This window comes from Euprymna scolopes, chromosome 12 (genome assembly GCF_053919585.1).
Source record: "Euprymna scolopes isolate OS-2025 chromosome 12, ASM5391958v1, whole genome shotgun sequence".
Classification (NCBI taxonomy): domain Eukaryota; kingdom Metazoa; phylum Mollusca; class Cephalopoda; order Sepiida; family Sepiolidae; genus Euprymna; species Euprymna scolopes.
Window position 1 is genome coordinate 57185672 of NC_136493.1, and position 22925 is coordinate 57208596.

Sequence of the window (22925 nt, forward strand, 5' to 3'; positions counted from 1 at the left end):
GCTTCTCGCGAGTTTAGACGTTCAAACAGGAAAAGGAAGTTCACGGATCCCTGAGCCTCGATTCTAAAATGAGAAAAAATACTAAATAATTTTTTCATCATAAATAAAAAAAAACCTTGATAGGTGAATGTAATGGGACCGTTACGTACCTATTGATGGACTTGTCGAAATACTATATTAATTGAGATCCAAGTACTCTCGAGAACATGGGACTCTAACGATATTCGACTGACAAGTAAACCTAACTGACGTCATCTTAGCCCCTCATCCACAGGTATTTATATGTATTCATCACTTAAATCAACTTTTAAAAAAATTCCTCCGTTGATTTTAGCTCATATCTGTTGTAGACTAGGCAGAGAATAGTGATAAAGATTTAGTGTTATAATCAAGTTCTTTTTGAAGTAGAGACGAAGACTACTCGCTATCTTTAATTTGGATAATACTTGCATTCTTTCAAGTCTATTTAATTCCTAGTCAGTTTGATTTAATACCGCGAATTAAACATACATATTAAAAACTGTTTGAATATTTGGTTTAAATTCCAACCGAGAAGTATTTTTTACATCTACCTTGTCTACCAGAAAAATATATCCTCATGACCTTTCTTTAATTTTTTCATTTCATTCCTTGCATTTAAAGTTTTTGACAGAAGGAACTTTTAATCATATCGCATAATTGAAACTTCTCCATACAGTTTATGATTGAGTTGTTCATCACAAACATTTTCAATGTTTGCCTTTTCAATGCAACATCAATTATTAGATCAGCCTCAACTTTCCATTTTTCTACTGTGACGTTTTTTTTGCTACGTATTTAGTCCACATCAAAGTTATTTTTACAACGTTTTATCACGTCTGAAAAGTTATTATCGACAAATCAGTGTTCGAGCCAAGTTTTAGTTTTATATTTTTTATTCAATATACTTATTTGTACAGACTTTTTAGTATTTTAAACTTCATCGCATTTAGCATTTTAATGAAGTCGTTTTCAATTTTAATTTTAATGAAGTCGTTTTCAATTTTAATTTTAATGAAGTCGTTTTCAATTTTAATTTTAATGAAGTCGTTTTCAATTTTAATTTTAATGAAGTCGTTTTCAATTTTAATTTTAATGAAGTCGTTTTCAATTTTAATTTTAACTCAGTGTGTACTTTCACTGTTTGTTGCGGTCGAAATTTAAACACGTTTTCATATCTAATTCAATCGCCATTTCTTCAAATATTTTTATTTAATACTTTTATTATTTAGTTGCCCTTTTCAAAATTGTTCTTCCAATCGAAGGTATTGCTTTTGCTGGAGCCTAAAAATGTGTAACGTAGCGCTTTCATTTTTCGTCACTTTAAATGGACGACACACATTTTTGTGAATATTATTCCTTTTAAAAGGTCGTAAATTTTCTCACTGACATATATTTTGTATGTGATAAAAACACAGTTTTGTGTTCATGAAAAAAGAAATATGCATTTTCTTTTTCATTTAGTGTTTGAACGATTAAAATTTCTAAGCCTGAATTTGAAATCTTTTTTATTCAACGTAAGAACGAAAACCTTTTTCTTCCAATCCTACTTTTTTGACGTTGGAGTGTTCTTTGCCTTCGCAGATCTTGCACACCACGCACATTTAAAAATCAAGTATGGCCTCAACTTCTGTATTGTTGAACTAACACAGTTTCCAATGATGCCGTATAAGTCTTTCTTTCCAAAATCTAAAATACCAGTTGTAGTTATGGTTATGTTGTATCAAACATAAGTCCTAGTTTTTGTTGTCAATGTTGAATGCAACATGTTTTGATTATTCCTGTTTGAATAAGTCTGAATTCTCGTCGCCAGTATTTTTTGCGACATTATTTTGAGATATTTTGCTCCAAATAAGCCAACTTCCTCATCTCCAATGTTGTGATCTTAAAGGGTTGATAATAAATAAGACAACATGATTTCAAATTTACACGAGTGCGTATTTGCTGAAGTACAGAATAATATATTACAGGAAGACTTTTCCGAGACTGCATCAAGATTTCGTTGTAATCTCTTCTATATAGAGTGTCTGAAAGACACTCATATAAACAAAATAGGGTAGCTCACCATCACACAATAACAGTTCCCGTACAAAAATTATGACGCCATCGTTGTGTGGTGTCACAATCATTTATGTATCATGTTATGACTTTATCCATAAAATAGGTGGCACTGAATAATGACATAATCAATAAGCGTGGCATTCTGAATGATGCCACCATGCTCCTAAATAGATAACAGTATAGATAACTAGTGATTCACAAAGTACCGGTTTAGATAAATCACCAAGGCATTGATTGCTGATGTGTCTGTTGTTTGCGTACACAGAGGACAGGTTGGGGATAACCGTGCAAATTGGCTTACATTACGCAAATTCGACTGCATCCATTGAAACGTAGATATAAAGTATAACTAGAAAATTAAGACGTAATCTGTCAAATTATGGAAAGAGAGAGAGAGAGAGATGATCATATTTGAGGCGCTTATTAGATGTATTTAATATGTGACTGTTTTCTTCTATTATGATGTAGGTAAGTAATACTTATTTTAGAATAATTAGAAATAATTACCAAGTTGGAAGTAAATTGAAGCGTTTCCAGTTTACGATAATTCATACCCTCCCACTCGCCTAACAGCTGCAGCATAGAATTCTACTAAAACTGAGCGAGGAATAATTTTCAACAATAATAAAACTGAACTAGAGGTGACAGAGTTCAAAATATCTGGTTTGGTGTCATTACGTAAATATCACAAAAGAGAACATTTAAATGAAAGTAAATGAAGATATAACCGCCCTTCTATCTCGCTGTTCATATCCCTTTTCCTAGCTCTTTCTTTCTATCCCTCTCTTTCTTGCTATCTCCCTCTATTTTCCTATGTTTGATCTTTTTCTTGTATTAGTAAGATCGTAGCAATTTACTGCCTTCCCGATTCAATCAGAGAGAAATTCACACAGTATCTCCATAAAACTACAGAAAATAATTACCGCTAATTAAAGATCAAGAATTTTTGTTGAAAAAAGAGAGCGTAAAGGATAAATAATAAAGATATAGAAAGAAGACAAGAGAGAAACTAATAGACAGAGACACAAAGAAACAGAAGGCGGCTCACGCGGAGAAACACAATATGTTTCAAAATCCACACGGATGATTTGTTTATAGGAGCGAAGTTTTTGTATAGAACTATACACTACCTACCTTTCTTTGGTACAACTGCTAATATCTGTGGTGAAATGTCAATAGGCAAGGAATTAAAGTAAATTTTACATCAGACTTTTCTTTCTCCCAAATGCCAGTTTTAACAAAGACTGAAAATGCATCTCTCCCACAGTATTAAACGCACCCCCAGATACCAACCTAAAACTTTTTACGCCCCGGCCTATATATATATATATATATATATATATATATATATATATATATATATATACATATATATATTAGCAGTTCCGTTTGCTCGGGCCCTATGTACTGTTCATAAGGTTATGTGCATATGTACATATTAAAAATTGTAAATATGTAAAGTAATGCCTTTTCTACTTTTATAGGTATATATATATATATATATATATATATATATATATATATATAGATAGATAGATAGATTGAATGCAATATATAGTAATGATCTAAAAAGTATTTAAAAAAAAAAAAGACTCATGCGCCATCACCGAGAATCGAAACCAAAACGTTCAGCTTACGATTTATTTTGCCTCTGTCGTCAATGTCTGGGCTATGAAAACATGTTTACTGCAAGGCTAAAAATTAAAACATGAACTTATAGCTACTACGTCATGCATTCGTAATGCCGGCGTTCAACCTTTACCTGCCAAATTTCAATTTTTTAATTTTTACACTTTTTCACCGATTTTTCCGGGCTAAAATACAAATATAAAGTTCTGCATGGATTCAAATACCTTATATATGAAGTTTCATGTCCGTAGACCAAAAACCCTAGGCAAGGTTTGGTAGGCAAAATTTATTAAACAAAAAATATATACGTATACATAAATATGTAAGGAAACAATTTCGTGTTTACTATAAAGTTTTTACGCAAATATAATACAAGTATAAATCATGTAGAATACTTGCATGGATATAATTACACGTAATAGTTGATTATCCCATTAGAAAACCGAAGCAACTAATAGGGAATTAATAAAGTGATCTTAAAGGGTTAATAATAAATAAGACAGCATGATTTCAAAATAAAAGAATATGAAAATAAGCTAGATTTTTTGCTAGTGAATGCAATTCCATAACCCATATATATAAAAAAATGTATTTTCTTTTCAAATAAGTAGAAAAGAGGGGTTTTAATATGAATATAAATACACACAAAAGGAAAACGAATTTATAGGAGTGTATATATATATATATATATATATATATATATATATATATATATATATATATATATATATATATGACAAAATGTCTATATTCAAAATTCCAAGATGTTGTTCATCTTACCGTTTATTTCTTCAGCAGGTTAAAATGTTCAATAGTTGACAGCACCTTTAACGCAAGGGAACATTCGTATCATCATTATATCAAATTTTTAAATATGTTTTGCCCTGAATCATGAAAAGAATAAGAACTCATTAACTTTAAAAGAAAATAAAAAGGATATGGTCATAACTGCATAAATCTGAAGAGTAGTTGCAATTGCGTTTTCTGATATTAACGCCATCTTTGATTTTAATGCAGAGTCATTCACGCTTCATCAACGTATTAATATAATTTGGTCATACTGTTATAATTTACACGAAAAATATATTATACCATTTTTAATTTATTATTTAGAAATAGTAAATATTTATTGTCTTAGATACCGTTAACAATAGCTAGATCTAGTATATATGTATTTAGTTTTTTATACGAAACTAAGTTGTAATTTATTGAATTGTTTACGTTATTTTACTTATTTTGTATAATTTTCGGCTTTAATTTAATTATCATTCTGAATAAATATTTTTGTTATGTATATTTATACTTTTATCAGACTGTTATTAATACAATTTAGTTAGAAGTAATTACCTTTTATTTTCATTAATATGAGAGATTTCTAAATTTTTCGTTAAGTTTTTTTCATGCAAGAGAAGTATACTGTATTATCTCCCTTACATATATTTATTTTCTTTGATTAATTATAGTTTATGAATTTTAACTGTACTAATTAAAGGTTATATTTAACTAATTTAATGTTTTTCACCGATGCCCGCTTTATATTTATTTATTTATTTAAACCAGGCTATGTTAAACCAATTTGTGTGCTGTGTGTTGTGTGAGCTATGACATGAAGAGAGATAAGCAGATTGTGTTATCTAACATAATATATTTGTAGTAATCTTGGCTTTTAATCTTGGAATGTAATCCTGGCTTTCTGTAATCATTGCATTTTGTTGCTATGATTTCTTTTACTCCTCCTCTTGTCCAGGTTGAACCATGAACCATGATCCACAAATAAAAAGAACATCATCGTTCTGGAACACTTTGATCTTGTTGCGTGTAACCAAGCTCAAGAGGAAATCAAGGAAATACGTTTTAAAGTTGAGGAATACATCCAGGGGGACACAACGACGGAGAATATCTCAGATTAATCCTTCTCCCAACAGCACATAATTGAATAACGGAACACAATGTAAAAAAGCATTACACTCCCGAAGTTTTATGTTGAGATGATAACTTGTAGTTCATTTATTATAGTTGAAATAAATTATATGTGACTTAACGTGTGTTTCTTTTCTGACAATTCTTGTATTTTCAAGTGATGCATTCATTTTACAGTTAGCAAACGCAGTTTTATAAGAATGCCATTTTAATACACCTTCATTTCTTTGCTTATTTTTTGTGTTGTTTACGTAATGGAGTTCATACAAAAAGCCTTGATCATAGGATTAAGCTATATCATGCAGAGAAAAATGAACAAAAATTACAGTACATTTGTCAGCAAACATTCCTAAAAAGTATAGATTAGTGTTGTCGCCATTTTTCTTATTTAAATATTGCGAATCTATGGCATTTTTGCCTTTTATGTTGCTTCATCAGCGTATTTTTCTTATTTATGTATCATTCCACACAAAAGTGCGGACTAGGTTAAAAAAAGTAGTATCAGTTTTCCCCAGTCAGGGAGTTGCTACAATCTGAATCAATTTTTGTCCTAATCCAGAGTGCCCATTTTTATAAGATAGCTTTTCCTTACATTAAAACCTGCTTTTGTGTCTAATTCTGTTATCGTAAGAAAGCAAGTAAATAGAGACACAATCACTGTATGGAACTGAATATGTTGAGTTCAATACTTCATACAGAACCGTTTATAAGAAAATAAATAATCTCGGCACTTAACCAGACAACCCAACAGAGTGAACGTATGCAACAGAAAGCACAACAGATACATTAACCGATGTTGAAATAAAAAAAAAGCTTGGTTCAGAATTAACTGGAAATCGTATGGTTTAGCGTAGGTGGATCAGTATAAGGCATTTTTTTTTTTATTAAAGTGATTACTATTATCAAGGCCGAAAGCCACTAAAAGATTAATCTAAGGAGATAGAAAAATTGCGAGTTGAAAGATAAAGAAATTTATGACAGGATTGAGAATAATTAATGAATAAACCGAGATTGAATACTCCAGTCTGTATCTGTCCATGATAGGTATGCATCAAACTGAATTTGAAGATAACCATTTTGTAATCTGCATATAAGCAATATAAGGTTATATGCATTATAGAGGGGAAGGCCTTGCGAGTAAGTCCTGTCTCTATGAACTAAGGAAACATATTTTTCATTGTGGTAGTGCTACAAATGTCTAAGGAGAAACCTGGGATTCGAGCGCAGTCGAACACCTTCCATGAAAATATCGAATAGAAAAAGATTTGCACCGTCTCCTCTTTGATAAAATAACTGTATGGAACAGAGAAGAGATCACCCTCCTCGATTTTGGAGTCGATATTGAACTCTATCAAGATAACAATGAGATTAATGTCAGTTAAAAAGATATCTTGTGTTAAAATTCACTAAAATGAACACATTTTTATTAGGTATATATATATATATATATATATATATATAGAGAGAGAGAGAGAGAGAGAGAGAAAGCGAGAGAGAGAAAAGAGAAGGTTATCACAATGCGAATAATGAAATGTAGTCGGTGTTTAGGAAGATAGACGAAAAAAAGTAAGAATTTGCAAATTAATACGTATATTTACGTATATATATGTCTATATATATTCATTCAATTGTGTTAAGTATCAATAGGTCTTACTTTAAGAGATCTACTGTGTGTGACAATGTTCCATGATATATTTCGGGAAGCCTCTTTGTCAAATGTTTGATGTTTCAGATCTATTCCAAGAATGCTGGATAGAAGATCGATATGTATATATATATATATATATATATATATATATATATATATATATATATATATATACTAGCAAAAGTACCCGTCGTTGATCGGGTTCAAACACAGCCTACAGAAAATGGACTCTGATTTATGAAAGTTTGATAGGTTATGAAAAGGAAGGGTAGTAAAGAGATAGCTTCGAATTTGGGGATATTAAAACCAAAGCAAAATATGATGAAAGTAAAAATAAAATAGATAAACCCCATAATTTATTATACCATACCTGTTCACACTGAAACAGTTATCACAATATTCTGTGGATCTATATTAAAAAAACCTTGTTAAACTTTGTGACATATTTCCATTCTATGGAGGTCAGGCGCGAACGAATACCCCATAATTTTATTATACCATATTTTTTCAAACTGAAACATAATTATCAAAGTATACTTACGCAGATAGATATGAAAAGTCTTTATTAAAGTTTGTGCCTATTTCCATTCTATGGAGGCCAAGCGCGAACGCTGACCCCACGATTTTAATATACCATCCCTATTTAAGTTGAAATATACTTATCAAAGTATCATTATGTACATCTATATAAAAAACACTGGTAAACGTTTTTCGTTAATTTATTAATTTTTTATTTCCATACTTTGTGGACCAGGCGATTTTTATGAACAACCGTTCTGCCAGATCAAACATACCATTTCTTTGTCTCGATAAATCTCTTATGATTATATGTGATCAGTTTTCTATAATAGTCAACCATATAAGAGCCTATTCGTGACCACACACACACACACACACACACACACACACACACACACACACACACACACACACACACACACACACACACTCACACACACACACACACACACAGACGTTCAGCTTTATATTATATATATATATATATATATATATATATTGATTTGCAAATTATCATTGTTTCCGTCTTTCTTCCTCAACACCGACTACATTCCATTCCTCGCATTATGATAAACTTCTAAATATTTTCTATATATCTCAAACAATGCCTTTAGCAGACTACATCTCATATATATATATATATATATATATATATATATATATATATATATATATATATATAACTACTTCATTTACTCACATAAACCTAATATACGAAAGTACAGATTTATGCGTAAACTTAAAGTATTCACTTCAAAAGTGCTCAATACGTAGGTAGAGCTAGTTAGTAATTTATAAAATATATATAGCGATTAAGCTACACTGAATATTCTGCGTTTCATATATATATATATATATATATATATATATATATATATATATATATATATATAAAGGAAGGAAGACGTCTACCTTAAACCACCAACCTAGTTCTAAAACAGATCCTTTGTTCGATAAAATGCATGATCATTGGCTGATAGGAAGGGACGCGGTGGATACTAGAAAGCTGATTGGCTAACTAGAAATCCTCAACATATATAAAAACAAGAAGCAACCACAGAATTCGCGCATAAGCCTGACGAATCCTATAGTGGATGAAACGCAGAATATTCAGTGTAGCTTAATCGCCATATATATTTTATAAATTACTATATATATAAATATATATATATATATATATATATATATATATATAGAGAGAGAGAGAGAGAGAGAGAGAGAGTACGATGTACCACGTGTGAACTTGATCTGGATCACCATTGTAGATTTGATATTATAGCTGAACTGCATGAATCAATCGTTGACTACAGCAACGTAGAATATTCCGATTTTTATGTAAGTAGGTGTGTTTGCGAGAGCATATATTTGCTAAAACATTAGTCGAGCAAGTAACTACTCGACAAATAAAATGTTACTTGCAGACTATTATTGAGTAATGACGCCGTTGGTACCGCTTGAAAAAAAAAACTTTTAATTTCCTCGCCAAATATTTAATGAATTCTTTTGGAATAGCAATAATAATAATAATAATAATAATAATAATAATAATAATAATAATAATAATAATAATCTTCATGTTCTTCTTTTCAGTTCAGATATTATTTTATATAATTTGATATAATACTGATTTAAAAAATCTTTTTTACAAAATTATCCTTAAGCCTTTTCAAACCGAGTGACTATTTATACTACCGTAACAAAACATTTAATAACTGTCTGCTAAACTATTACTACTACGACTCTTTATTTCTAACAGCGTCCGACTGACTGGTTGCTAGAATTAAAGAGAGAAAGAGAGAGAGAGAAAGAGAGAGAGAGAGAGAGGTGAGCGAGGAAAAAGGCAAGGTGTTTATATACTCTCTCTCAATATAAATATATATACTCTCTCTATATATAATATATATATATATATATATATATATATATATATATAATCTATAACTACTTTATTTACTCACATAAAATTAATATACGAAAGTATAGATTTATGCGTAAACTTTAAGTATTTACTTCAAAAGTGCTCAATACGTAGGTAGAGCTAGTTAGTAATTTATAAAATATATATGGCGATTAAGCTACACTGAATATTCTGCGTTTCATCCACTATAAGATTCGCCAGGCTTATGCGCGAATTCTGTGGTTGTTTCTCGTTTTTATATATGTTGAGGATTTTAATTAGCCAATCAGCTTTCTAGTATCCACCGCGCCCCTTCCTACCAGCCAATGGGCATGCATTTTATCGAACAAAGGATCTGTTTTAGAACTAGGTTAGTGGTTTAGTTCATCTGGTTTTTTTTTGATTAATTGAATAATATAGCTATGCTTGCTGGGTGTGGGGATGTTTTTTAGCGATGTTTCGAAATTAACTCTTTCCATATCTATTTTAATGTGGTGAAATAAATTCTTTTGAAAGTGCTCGACTGTTTTAGGAGCTTAGTATAACTACTTCATTTATTCACATAAGGGGCGCGGTGGATACTAGAAAGCTGATTAGCTAACTAAAATCCTCAACATATATAAAAACGAGAAACAACCACAGAATTCGCGCACAAGCCTGACGAATCCTATAGTGGATGAAACGCAGAATATTCAGTGTAGCTTAATCGCCATATATATTTTATAAATTACTAACTATATATAATCTACATATATATATATATATATATATATATATATATATATATATATAATCTCTCTCTCTCTCTCTCTCTCTCTATATATATATATATATATATATATATATATATATATATATATATATAGGCTAAAACTAAGGGTTTTCCAACCGAGCGAATATTTTTACTACCATAGCATAACATTTAATAACTGTCTGCTAAAACTATTACTACTACTACTCTTTATTTCTAACAGCGTCACACTACCTGCTTGGTAGAATTGAAGAGAGAGAGAGAGAGAGAGAGAGAGAGAGAGAGAGAGAGAGAGAGAGAGAGAGAGAGAGAGAGAGCGAGAGAGAGGTGAGCGAGGAAACTGCCAACTTGTGTGTTAGGAAGGTTGGAGTTGAATCTGCCTTAGATTTTTAGGGGGAGAGAGAAGGTCGCTACTCTTACTGATATTTATTTATTTATTATTTTTTTCTCGGTAAATATTTACTTTAACTACAACAGACTACCAATCAATACAATTTTGTTATTTAAAGGTTTTCAGGGTCGCTGACAAACCCGTTGCAAAATTACTTATATTTTTCTCATTGAAATTTGTCAGGAAAACTTTTTTGCTTGTTTTTTTTTTTCTTCTTTTTTAAAAAAAGGAAGCCCCTAAACTTTGGGGTTAGTTTTCGAAAAATTTTTTTTTTTACCTTAAAAAAGGTTTAGTTAAATATCAAAAACGAGGGGGGGGGGCGTCTTCGGATTTTAAAAAAAAATTTGGTAAATATTTACTTTAAACCGTTACTAAACTTTAACTACAACATAATTGTTTTTATAGGTTTTCGCTGTCGCTGACAACGAATCTGATATTCAAACCCATCGCAAATTTACAGTTTGCATGGTATTAACCCCTGCACCCTCGCACTATTTTGCACCATATCACAGTATTTGTAAATTTTTGCTTCTGATGTTTTATATGCAATTCATTTTATTTCTTCTGTCAAAAAATTATAATCAATATAATAATCGTTTTTTATAATGAGGAAATTTATAAATATTTAAAATCTTAAAAAAGTGCCACAAAATGCCAATTACATTTTTATTAGTGCATAAGGCACATCTGATTGAGTGTAAATAAAATATTTTTTGTTTAATTTCTAGTATCTTTCTTTTTATAGTTTAATATTAATAGTTTTCGGCAAAATAATTTTCCAGTTAAACATTTTGTTGAACATTTTTCTGTTTAGGAATAAATCTTTTTCAAGAAAATATTATATTAGCCTTGATTACGTGACAGAGAAATCAGAAAGTAGCAAAAGTGAGCCGGAATTATGAGCAGGGAAAGCTATCATATTCGTCGGTAGAAGTGACATCACATATGTAACGAGAATAAAATCAGCAAGGAATCGTGTATAGAAGTAACCAAGTCACAGCGCGTTAAAATATTCTAAAAAGCTTGTAATAAAAAAAAACTGTATGTTTGAAAACATGTCGTTTTGGACGATGAGGACAATTACAACTTGATGTAATTAACCAATTATACTATTAATTTCAACGTGACAGGGAAATGCGACTTAATAAACCTATCGTTTTATAGTCGATTTATTTTCATTCCTTTCAGAAAATGTGTATAACAACTTTCAATTTTCAACGCTACATTTCGGCAACAAATTTAGTCAAACACACTCAGCAAATATGCCTATTATCACGGGAAGAGCAGTTGACACAAATTCGGTTGTACCGTTCGGAATCGTGTCAGAATTGAATATAATTTAAAGTATTTATTCTCTTTTCCTTGTGGCAGTGAGAATAATATCCCACAATTTGACCTTACTATATTAATATTCGCTTAAGACATACAACAGATTTACTACTAAGCTCCGTGCGAAAATGATTGAAATGATTGAAATACTCTACTGCAACAGAAAGCACAGCAGATGCAATAATCTTCCTATATAAAAGTCAGGTACACTCTAAGATGGAATAGAAAGTTCCCGCCCAGAGCATTTTTCTTCAGCTTTGACAAACACCATTCCGAAATTTGCTTGAGAGTGATATTTTCTCTACAATGTTTCATTTGCAGAAGAGGCGTTGCTAGTATCTTTCTGTTCTATCTAGATTTCTAAGAGAGATGTTCGATTGATCTCTAATCTTTTTCTCCTGTTTGTAAACATTTCACTGAAATATCTAATTTTGCTACCATAACGAAAAAAGACTTGCATATTTTTAGTGTCATGCTTGACGTCCTTTTGACGGGGATACTTTGTAAGATCTTCCCGACTGTTTATATAGCACCACGGAACTGTTTCCATTCTGAGTACATCTTAGTCGTTTGCAAATCTTGCCATGAACCGTTACATAAGTAATGAAATGCAATTATACTATCGATGAATTGTAGTATTCGCATAGTTTTCCCAAATCTATTGGTTGACTATGGTTATTGACCCTTGTCCTTGAATCGCAATTGGTCTTAATATAATAGCGTAACAAAAGAGCATGATCAATCAGTCAGAGCTTTTATAGTCCTTATACCCCTTTTACTCTTCAAAAAATTGTTGCACGATAAGTTCGTTGATAAAGTGTCAAAAACATTAAGCTGTTCGTCTGTACTCTCAGCAATTAATGATCATATTATGCCACATTAAGCCCGGCCTTGTGCCAAATTCACTCTCTTTGCAGGCAAATAAAACATCTTTTAACGCGAACATTATTCGTCCGTGGAGCCATTATTCAAGAAATAAACAAAGAAAGAGGATGAGAGAGAGAGAGAGAGAGAAAAGAGATAGAGAGAGAAAGAGAAGAGAAGAAAGGGAGAGAGACTGATTCATCAGAATCATCAAACGAGCCAACCATTCAGTTAGTTGTCGCCGTTGTTCGACACATAACCAACATCAACAACTTTATGCCATCTTAAATATGGCCGATGGAGACAAAAAACGATTTAACATCCACCATAAAAACGTCGATAACAGTCACATAAATAAATTTCGTCATGTCCTCCTTTTGTTTAAATAGATCGTCTGCTTCGAGCTACAAACAATGTCTACACACAACTATGTTAATTTTAATTTAGAACGCGACAGACATAATAAACAAGCAGTTTCGCATATAAATCTGGCATTAATTTGACAGTAAAAAATCAAAAAAAACCTGATACCATTTTGTTGTACTTCTGTGCTGTTAGTTACGATTATGTGTTATATTATCAAAAACAAATGTTCATGTGAGATATGTTATATGTAAATTCACACTTATCGTTATGATCGAATATATATGTAAATATGAAACTATATACGATAAAACTATCTCATACAAATTCCAGAAAATGTATATCAGACTGAAAAAAGTCAGACTCTTTGTCATTGTAAAATACTAATTTTAATTTTATGCCAGTGATTATCTTGTCAGCACAAATGTTTAAAAACAAATCTTTACGAAAATTGCTTCTATTTGTTTAATGGATATGTAGCGTAAGTGGTAGTGCTGGGACGATTATCAGAATCGGAATCGGGAATTGAAACCTCGTAACTTTTTGGGTCTCGAAATCGGTGTTGGAATCGGAAAAATGCGTGCCTATTTTCCGATGCAAACAACGATTCTTTAAAATGGCTTTTTATTTGATTTTTTTTTAGATAAAAATATTCTACCACTGATAGTAATACTAAAATAATTAATATCTGTTGATTTTAACCTATTAGTAAAACTAAAATCGATAGATCATCCCGCACAAGTGTATCCTTACGTTTAAGAAAATATCTGCACATTTAACGTGTGTTTTTACGATAATCATAAAAAATAAACAATTTATAGTAAACTATGTAGAGATTTAGGAAAAATCGCAATCGTTGTGTGGGAATCGGGAATTTTATACGGAATCGGTAATTGTATCGGAAATAATATTGGAATCGTTTCATCCCTAGTAAGTAAGTATGCGAAACGAATAAAGTTTAAAAAGTTACAAGCTTATTACACGAAAACATTATTATTATTCTTTCTTCGTTTTTTTTAAAGCATACTATTTACTATCTTTTTTGTACATATTTCCATTTATGCGTACTGGGTGAAAAAGAGATGCACTAAAATTATTAGATTTGTTATTTATGTGTACTGGGTGAAAAATTAATAGGTTTGTTATTTATGTAAATTCTATCCAACATCGCATCAATATTTTTTTTTTTACCAATTGATAAACAATTATCAATATCCGGGGGTTACTTGAGGATAAAGGGTAATAAGATTATTAACTGAACATTGGCCAGCACCATGAGAACATCAAAAACGATGAGTAAAATGGGTAGAAAATTGCTTAAAGTTAATTGATTACCAAAGAAAACGATTATTTGTCTGCATTAGACTTAAAGACGACCATTTTGTGTCCAGTTGTAAAGCGAATTCGTAGTATTTTCTCTAGAAATATGATGTTCTTGGAAATAATCTTTATTAATGAAAATTTATTTTGGGTTTTCGTACAGAGAAAGGAAGTGGAGCACAGAAAACTGAGACTTCTTTGCTTTGGTTGTAGCTTGACGAGTTTCTGTTAGGAATGGTTTAGAGGGGATACCAATAATTGGATTTCCGTCAAGCACTTATACTGAATATAACTATACAATAGAGATAAGCTTACCACATGTCTCCTGTATGTAGAGAAGATGGTTATGTGGGAATGTAAGGGTGATAGAGTGTCTTTTCGGAAAATATCTCTCTGCATCTAGAATCATCTTCAATTCAATAGAATGTTGTCGTCTTGCTATCAATTTCAGTCATCATGTTGTCATTTTTTACGTAAATTGAAAATTTTGTCAGATAAGAAATGTAGACTTGCTCGTTTATTTGTTTTTCTTTGGTTTTGTTTTATTTGTATTTATTTACCGTCTTTATTTGTCTTTTTTTGCCAACCTTTTCTTGACTAAAGCTGAAATTCCTTATCCCCCCTTCTTATAGGCAATTCTATTATTCCAAGTAAACTAAGGCGGAAAAAACCTTTGACACGCAAATCCCAGAAGTTTCAGAAACCTGGACGTATATTTTTTTCCAAACCAGAAGATACGACTTTATTTAAGTAATATACTTAATATCTACAATTACTATAAACTCGCTTGTATTGCATATGTGGCTTCCTTGCTATCTATAACAAACCACGGAATATAACTTGCCTTATGTTCAATTACATATGTACCTGAAATATAGTGATCTAAGATACGTCACTATGACTTTCTGAATAGATACACAATGCTTTGTGCCTGACCTAATTGACTATCGTTAACTACGAATTCCGACGCGCCACGTAGTTTTATTATGGTAGAAACACCCCTCTCTTGCGTGCTACGTATATCCAATATATTCATTGCCTCCAAGACGACTGCCATTGTCTGATTTGCATAAATAAAAAAGAATTTTTTGTCTCTATAACTAAATTTTACTTGACTATAAATTCTAAAAAATGAATTCTACTGTATTCTGTAAGTTAATCCTCTCCTAAACATTAAGTCTACCCTACTCCCCAAGGTGCTACTAACACTTATACATAACACACGCTTAATATAAAGTCATTCTGTAACGTGTTATCCTATTTCTAAGCCAACATATGAATAAATAAAAATTTAAAAAAATATGATTTAAAGGAAAAATATTAAACCATATCTTAACTCTTTCCAACTAACCTGTTGCAAATATAGTTGCTTCCACTACACAAACTTTTACTCGCCCCCTCCCCCAGTAACAATGTAATAGCGATGTCTCTTAATCACTTTGAGGAGTGTAATTTCTCAGTAGACATAACATTTACATACTAACCCACGCGCGGCCGCAGAAATACCTGGATTAGGATCCAGGCGCGGGGTAAATCCTCTCGGTGCTGATGGACTCGTAGATCTTCCCAGGTCATCTGTCTAAGAGAAGGAAAACTCTGAAGCTAAACCTAAAGGGAGGGAGGCCCCTCCATTCCTGGATGACACCCTTCCTAGATCTGGTGACTCGAACAAATTAACGGTCTACAAACCTAAACTGCTTAAGGAGTAGATAAGCACTGTCTATCGCCCGGCTTCCATACTCCTTATTTGCCTATTAGCCAGGCATAGAGATCGAAGCACAGGGATTCGACAGAAACACTCAGTGGTCGATCTTGTTTCCTGACTATGGCAATGAACGCCGATTTCCCCCTCTCCCAACACATCCCATCCCCCTCTAAACTGGGCAGTTGGGAGTGCTTGAACATCATAATGCCAATACAAGTAGATTGGGTTGACCATCGTCTGATGGGTTGAGGGTACCAGATTGACAGTTCCTGGCTGCTGTTCCTGACTGGTAGTACAGGAGACCTAACTCTTTGGTAGCGCTAAGAGCGGCTACTCCATCAACAGTTAAATAATATCGGGATGTGTGTAGTGCCATGTCGCGCATGGAAACAGACTCTGCACTCATCCCCGGTTGGCTTTCCTGAGGCCACAATCCTAGTAGATGGAAGGTCAGCTGATGGTCTTCTTGTGTTGCATGCCTGGTGTTCTGCATAACCAATTGTTCAGCACCCCTTACCTAACTGAAACCTAAAAAAATGACAGTACAATTTGAAATTTTGTTTAAACCAGGACAAAACTCAAAGAAAATCAAATTGCCTCCTCCCTTGAGGCTTGTATTTACTAACATACGTGGGCTTGGAACTATTTAAAATTATATTGAAGCATTTCCCCTAACAAACACCCTGTATATCTTAGCACTAAGTGAGACTAACCTACACTCCTCCATCCCATCTAACTACTTTAACATGCCCGGATATATCCGACTCTGCCGTAAGGACTCTGACAAACATATGCACGGGCTTGGAGTCTATATTCGAAACACCCTCCCCCTGACTAGAGAAAGAAAACTAGAATCGGACGATCAAGCCTTTATGTGCTTTAGACTTAACATGCAATATAATATTAGTTACTTTTATTTTCTCTACCGCTCTCCCTAAACCCAGGACTATACCCTAATAAACAAAGTCTCTGAAAGCATAGATACAGCACTTTCCATCGACACTAGCGCACAAGTTCATATATTTGGTGTCTTCAATGTCCACCACAGTAACTAGCTTGGATTCTCTAATTACACAGACGCAGCAGGTACCACAACACATATCTTCTCTATATCTCATTCCCTATCACAGACGGTTACGTTTACCACCCGTTTTCCTGACCAGAAAGAGCAACACGCATCACTTTTAGATCTGTTTCTGACCACAGTTCCTGATGATTGTGTTACGAACGCCCACAGCTCATTTGGGAATGCTGATTATGTAGTGATAATAGTTAAAATCACCCTAAACTCTAGAGCCAAAATGGAAGAGCCATTGCTCAAAACAACGAGATATTATAAAACGGCCGGCTGGGAATCCATCAGGGATCTCATTAGAGACACCCCATGGCGAAATATCTTTTCACGTCCTGTTGAACAGTGCGCAAATGTGACCACTGAATGGTTCAAAACATCAATTGAAGCACATGTCCCCACGCGGAAATTTTATAGCAAGACCAACTCTCCCCAATAATTTACTTCCACCTGTGCAGCTGCCACCGCGCAAAGGCAGCACGCGTACCACATATTTAACTAACATAAATCCAGTTCAAACAGACAGAAGTATATAGAAGCCAGAAGCAACTGTAATAAAGAAATAGCGACAGCTAAGAGAGAATTTACTGAAACCACCCAAAACCGCATCGAAGCTCAGAAATTAGGAACCCGTGACTTCTGGAAAATCTACAACAGTGTAGTAAATAATGGGCAATCGACAATTCCCCCACTATCCAACAATCATGAAGTTGTTTGCTCAGCAATCGAGTAGGCTAACATGCTTGCCAGTCGGTTTGCCTCCAACTCCACGCTAGACCCTGCTAACCACCCTCTCCCAGACTTTCCTTTGCAGATAGACGCCACACTTGACGATCTGAAAATCACCCCTTCTCAAATGAATGCCATTATAAAAAATCTTGACACTGCAAAAGCATGTGGACCTGATCTCATCACGGTTGTGCTATTAAAAAAGTGCTCCGCCGAAGTAGATCCAATCCTCTCCAAACTTTACAACAAATGCCTTAATGAATCTTACTTTCCTGCCTGCTAGAAAACTGCTTCTGTGGTACCAGTTTTCAAGAATTCTGGCGAAAGAACTCACCCAGCAAATTACCGCCCCATTAACATCCTCCCACCTTTTGCCAAAATATTTGAGTCCATAATTAATCAAGCTCTAGTCCATCACCTTACAGATACTAAACTTCTTACCGACCAAAAATATGGACTTAGGCAAGCCCGTTCCACAGTAGATATTCTAACTGTAATCTCTAAGCGTATATACCATTCACCTGACAAAGCAGAGGATGGTAGAACGGTAGCTCTAGATATATGTAAGGCTTTTGACAGGGTATGGCACGAAGATCTTCTCAGGAAAATCAGATCATAGGGTATCACTGGAAGAATACTTAACATAATTAAACTCTTCTTAGATAAGAGAAAAATCCAGGTTGTCCTCGATCGCCGTACATCTAAACAATATGATATAAATGCGGGAGTGCCTCAGGGGTCTATCCTTGGACTTCTATTATTCCTAATATTCATAAATTACCTCCCTGATAAAATTGTCTGTGAGATGGGTATATATGCTGATGATACCACGCTTTATAAAAGACACGACAGGAAAACAAATGAACGCTTATCTAAAGAAATGGCAGAAACACTAGAGAATGACCTCCAATCTGTAGTGAAATGGGGACAAAAATGGTTGGTCACATCCAATGCTGCCAAGACTAAACTTGTTTCCTTCAATAACTACAAGAAATCTTCTCTACTACCAATAGCAATGGCCAAAGACTCTTTATCTGAAAGCACATCTTTTAAACTCCTCGGCCTAATGTTCACAGGACACATGAGTTGGAACAATTACATTGAGATCATTACCAGGACCGCTGCGAAAAAGGTAGGTTCTCTCTACCGTACTAGAAAACTACTGACCCCTGAAACGTATCCTGTACCTCTATAAGGCCACCATTCGCCCATGTATGGAGTATTGTTGTCATATTTGGGCCGGTGCGTCTGTTACTAGTCTCTCGCTCCTAGACAAGGTTCAAAAGGTCCTGAACGATCATCCAAGCTTTAGCCTCTGTCCCATCGACGCAATGTAGCATCCCTCTGCCTGTTCTACAAGTACTTTAACGGCGTATGTTCTCATGAAATGCAAGCATTTGTACCCCCTCTACGTAAATACCCTCGACAAATCTGACAAACAGTAAAATCCCGCCCCTTCACAATAGAGATCCCTATATGTAAGAGAGCCTTATACTCCAGTAGTTTATTCCCCAGAACCGCTAGACTTTGGAACTCCCTGCCAGGTTCCTGCTTTCCCAACTGAACTGACATGCCCAACTCCCCATATAGTACCCCTGTAACCTGTGTCTCTAATAGTAGCCCCCTACATCAAAGTGGAAATGTGGTTTTTTGGGGGGTTAAAATGTAGAAAAAAAATCTTAACGTGTTAAAATAATTCGTTTGTAGAACTTTGTGTCTTATTTTTATATATGAGTGAAAAAGGGAAACTTTTTTACCGAGCCCCATGCTAGTGAATAAGAAATAACAGATTAGAGAAAGGAGAAATTCATTAGATAAAAATTAGAAGTTTTGTGGGATAGTGGCTTGCGATCTGAAAATGGAAGAAATGACACTTTTCGTAGCAATGTAGAAAAGGGAAAGAAAACAGAAAGAACGAGAACAAAAAGAGAAAAGGTATATATATATATATATATATATATATATATATATATATATATATATATATAATTATTTATTTACTGCGTTAGATTTACTCCACATCCGCTTCAGTCTCTTACCTAATATGGAAAATACATTCACGACCAGCTAGTCAGCTTCTACTATAGAAAGGGATAAACTAGGGGTTTGCCTAATTATAACATAAGCCCCTTCGATTAGGGTGGATATGTAGTGGCATTGCCTACGAAAATAAAGCTTGTTGTAAGATTTTAAAAATTCTGATCTCGTTGTACATTGAGAGTAATACATTATTCCTCTTCATGGACGAAAAAGATCAGAGGTATTAGTAGATTTTGGAGTTCATTTAATTGATGGATATTAACGGGGCAATGCCGAAAAGGTGCCAGTCGGCGATGATTATGATTATTTAAGCCTAAAAGTTTTGGCAGCTTAAATATCTTTTGGAATAATAAAATATTTAGAATAAATATTTATTTGCATTGATATACGAATATTAACTTAAAACTGTTGACATCTTAGAAATAATGACATGTAAAAACATTTGATACTTTCTGAGTGACGTATGCTAATGACGTCATTGAGAGGGGGTGGTCTTTTTGAGATACATGGAAATTAGAGTCGGGTCATTGGAAAGAGGAGTTAATGAGCAGATTGGTCGAGAAGCGAGAGGTCCAACAACTATCACATGTAAGAAACGATGGGCATTGTTCCAACTTTTAAAAGGGGGAAATATCCTGAATAAATTTGCCGAAAATATAACCCGGGGCTCTATATTCTTTTAGGAGAATTTTGTTGCAGTTTTCTATTACAATGTTTTGCCCCTCCCCCCACTAGCATATGATTACCAGTCCCGCCCTCCTCTGGCATATAATTACCTGTTTTGCCGCCTCCCCCACTGATGGCATATGGCAACCTGTTAAAACCTTCAAAATTCCAAACAAGACAAGACCCAAGATAGACGAGATAGGGTTTCCGATTGGCTAGATGTTGAAACCCCAAATAAATGTTATCTATCCTTTTTGTTGTAAAGGTATTTATATATATTGATTTTCGGTCAGGAACTGTATTTAAATGTACATACAGACACAACACCACTAAGATAATCACCTGATGTTTTTTAGGCGTCATTATTTCTAAATTGTTAACTAAATTGTTATGATAACATTTTAAGATAGCATTCATATTTAATGTAAACAAATATTTATGCTAAATATTTGATTATTGTTAAACATATTTTAACTGTCAAAACTTTTGGGCTTGAATAATCCTAATAATCATTGACCAGCACACTTTTCGACGTTGCCTGGTAAATATCCAAAACAATAATATAATATAATAATATAATATGATAAATATGATGACAATAATGTGAAAAATATGAAAAAAAAAAACTTTAGATTACCAATAATTATAGGAGGATTATCGAAAACTTTGGTAAAACAACTACATCAAATTTTCAGAAAAGAGACGATTGAGACCATAACACGAACAGCCAAAATTTAGAAAAAACATCCTGGAATACGAAAACCAACCAATATGACGATAAATACGAATCTAATCACATACAAATTTGAATTGGAAAAGATAAAAAATATATAAGAAAATCACATAACCTCAATGGGAAATAAAAATTGTCATAAATCCAATTAACGAAGCCTTTCTTACAAATAATCAGTCATAAACACAGGCATCAGTATCGACTGGTATCAGAGGAAACTGTTGTGAAGGATCAAAGAAAATGACAAGACCAAAGAAGGAAAATATCAACATGACATCAACTTGAAATAGGTGGAAAATGCTGGAATGTTGGAAACGCTTAGTAACACTTCAATAAAAAAATAAAAGCTTAGTAACACTTCAATAAAAAAATAAAAGCTTAGTAACACTTCAATAAAAAAAATAAAAGCTTAGTAACACTTCAATAAAAAATAAAAGCTTAGTAACACTTCAAAAAAAAAAAGCTTAGTAACACTTCAATAAAAAAATAAAAGCTTAGTAACACTTCAATAAAAAAATAAAAGCTTAGTAACACTTCAATAAAAAATAAAAGCTTAGTAACACTTCAATAAAAAAATAAAAGCTTAGTAACACTTCAATAAAAAAATAAAAGCTTAGTAACACTTCAATAAAAAATAAAAGCTTAGTAACACTTCAATAAAAAAATAAAAGCTTAGTAACACTTCAATAAAAAAATAAAAGCTTAGTAACACTTCAATAAAAAAAAGGGCCAACGGTCGTAGCTAGCGAAAAATCCATTTTCAAACGGTTGTTAAAATCAAGTAAACTACTTTGTTCTCGGTATCGAAAAGATAACTGGACATCTGTGGAGATTTGTTGCCACTTAGAATCCAATGATTGTCAGTGAGCATGAAGTTATAAATCTAATACTATAAAAGACAGTCTAAAACAATATAACTTGTTAATCGTCTTCTCTATTCCATTTAATCGGTTTCCTTCTTATTACTTCGTTTGATGAGAATTAACTAAGGCAACAGTTTAACTTGATTAATCTCGTGAAATAGTTTGTTCTAGACGCAGATGATTCAATTATAGGGATAGTTCCGATTAGAGAGAGACGATTCTTGTTTCAGGTGATGACCGATCAGGATTATGTTTTCGTGGTATTTTTGCATAATATTTATAATCCATACACAAAGGTTAATTTTATTCAAAATACCAGTTTAAGGGCGGCTGTAGGTCTGATCATGATATATGACTGTTTTTATTTTCCCTTGGACGTTGCTCTCGCATCTTTTAGTCATCCATTA